We start from the raw sequence: 2,985 nt of genomic DNA on the forward strand, positions 1-2,985 counted from the left end.
ATCGTTTAAAACTCGAGAGATTTTGACCCTATCACGAGATAGACTGACCGCTGTATATTAGGTCAACCCAAAATCTCTTTCATCGTTTACTTTCACTTTCAAAGAAGATCTCTCCACTTTCTCTCTCTAAAATCACATCCATCACCACCTTTCACAAAACTCTAACCCAATCTAATCTGCTTAATATTCCTTGATTCATACTTGATAATCATCTTCAATGGAACCTTCCTCATCGGTATAGCATCATTATCTTTATTGATGATTCATGCTTCTACTTTTATTCTTGTTCTTGTTTGCGGTCCAAAAGGAGAATTGCTGGTGGACTTATGATCTGTGTTATGTTGTTAATTGCTCTATTCATTGATATAATCTTGTCAACGACATCATAACAAAACTATGGACTGATTTGATTTAGTTTTTGTACAAGATTTGTGTGGTTTATAGCTTTTTCTTGAATTTTTTGGACTTTTAAGGGTTTGATTGAACTCTGTTGAGTTTATTATTGTGCATAAAAGTTGTACAAAAGGGGTTATCGGGTCTGGGCGTTATCAAATCTAAAAGGAATTGAGTTTTGGATAAGTTTGGGTTTCAAATCGAGTTTCAATTTGTATCGAATCGAGTTTTAGTTTGGATTGAATCGAGTTTCAATTTGAATCGAATCGATTGAAGTGAATCAAATCGAGTTTCAATTTGAATCGAATCGAATTTTATTGAATTGAATTGAATTTCCAGTATTCGATTTGATTCGTTCTTATTTGATTCGATTTGTTGTATTCGATTCGATTCGTTTTATTCAATTCGATTCGATTCATTTTAACTTGGCAATTTTCAAATCTTTAGTTCTCAAAAATTTTATTCGACTCAACTCGTTCAAATTCAATTCGATCCGTTTACCCTTAACATTTTTGTCAAAATTTTCAGCTTTTAAAGTTTACTCTCTGTTCAATTTTCAGTTTTATTCTCTTAACATATCATTTTTAATAGTTTGCTTAATGATGGTCTTGCAGCAACATAATATGTACTGTCCTCTAGATCTTCCCATGAAGAAAAAGCAACGTTTGTTTATTTCAATGATCAAGGGGTTGAGAGAATCTCCACTCATGCATGGAATATGTGCCAATCCTGAGATCCATACAGGCTGGATTGAGGAGTTTTGGACCGATGCCAAGGCAGTAAGGGATGACAATGTCATTACTACTGAAGTAGCTGGAAAGAAACTTTAGATCATCGAAAATGATGTTAGGCGGGCATTATATCAAGGATGCATATGATCTTTTCTTTGACAGATTGAGGAAGAAGGACTTACAACAGTTTGTGGATACAATTGGGTATGATGTAAATTGAACAACCTGTGAGAAGAAGCACATGCCTCCTTATTGGAAGTTCCTATTTCACATTATAGACAACTGTTTTTCTAAACAAAAGGGAGGTTTTGACAAGTTAAAGACATACTGGGTCGGAATTATGGCGTGTCTTACAAATAAGACCATGTTCAATTAATCAATACATTTCTTTCTATGCATGCCTGCAAACGCTTTGACCAACAGTCCTTGGATGATATATCCGAGATTTGTCTAGTTGCTCTAGACGATCTTGTGCCCGAAGTTCCAAGACCAGTTTACCCTGTACTGTTTGATGATAAGGGAAACGAACTTCCTCCAAATAAGCCTCACCATGCCAAGATGGTGAAGCAAGCAGTATTTAAAGCCATGTTGGATCCACTAATCCAAGGAGGATATAAGTATCAAGGAGAAGTTCCCGGTACAAAGTTCGGTTTGTTTGAAGAAACCGAACCTAATGATGAAGACATCAGAGGAGATGGTGATGATAGTGATGATGATAATGATAGTGGGGATGAGCAGGAGCCTGATGATGAGGCTACTGAGACTGAGTCAGAGGTTGAGCTTGAAAAAAGGTCGAAGAAGAAACACGAGAAGAAGATGAAGGCTATCAGTAAGCCTTCTACTTGTGGTCCTTCTCAACATACCAAAGAGAAAGAAGAGTCTGACCAGCCACTTAAAAGTTTGAGGAGAGTTGGGGACTCCACGAAGCCCATCTCTTCAAAGATGCCAACTTCTTTGAAGACAATCTTTCCTACTTCCACTATGACACAGACACAAACCACCTCACAACCGGTCGAAGTAACCACACCTCCACCACAAACCACTCTACCTGATCATGACATTACTTCACCTACTACTTTGTTCCATACCCTAGCCTCCAAGAAAGGCAAACAACCTAAGACTTCCAAAACCAAACCAAAGACAAAACACACTCCTAGGAAATTATATGATTCACCCTTAACCTCACCCGACATCTCTCCCTCTAAACAAGATGAGCCCATGCCCTCCTTTTTAGAGAACCTACCTATATCCCCTCCAGGCCACACCTCACCTATCCAACAAACCCTATCGCCACTGCAATCACTTCGCCCATAGGATCACCAGCCTTTACTTATCCCCTTAGAACCTTTACCTACCGGTCCTCCACCTTTGCCGCACCACCCACCACCGCACAAATCACCGATCCTATGATCCAAACCACAATGGAACCCATAAGCTTACCTCTAGCCCTAACCACCCCATTTCAAACCCAAACCATAATAATGCCTATCCAATCCCTAACTGAACCTACCCAATCAATCACTCCTCCCATAACTACCAAACCTCCTTTCCTAGCCCCAACACCGTTGTCCAGTAGAAAGTATGCAATGCAAAGCCTCCAGTGTATACGAATCCTATCCTAGAAAGGATTTAGGCTCTAGAGGAATAAAAAAAAGGCGAGCCAAACGAGAATTGTTGATGATTGACTTTGTGAGATATCAAAGAAAGAAGGAGGTAGATTTAGTGGAAAGGGTTGCCAAACTAGAGAGTGAATGAGAGATTGATAAAGCACTCATTGAGGGTCAAAGACTGTGGATTGAGACTCTCCAAAAGCAAGTGGAAAGTCAACAAAAACTATTAACTGATCAATCACTGTCACACA

Source organism: Bidens hawaiensis, unplaced genomic scaffold (assembly GCF_021521415.1).
Source record: "Bidens hawaiensis isolate Kalapana, Puna unplaced genomic scaffold, B.hawaiensis_p1.1 tig00030468_1, whole genome shotgun sequence".
In the NCBI taxonomy this organism is placed as follows: Eukaryota; Viridiplantae; Streptophyta; class Magnoliopsida; order Asterales; family Asteraceae; genus Bidens; species Bidens hawaiensis.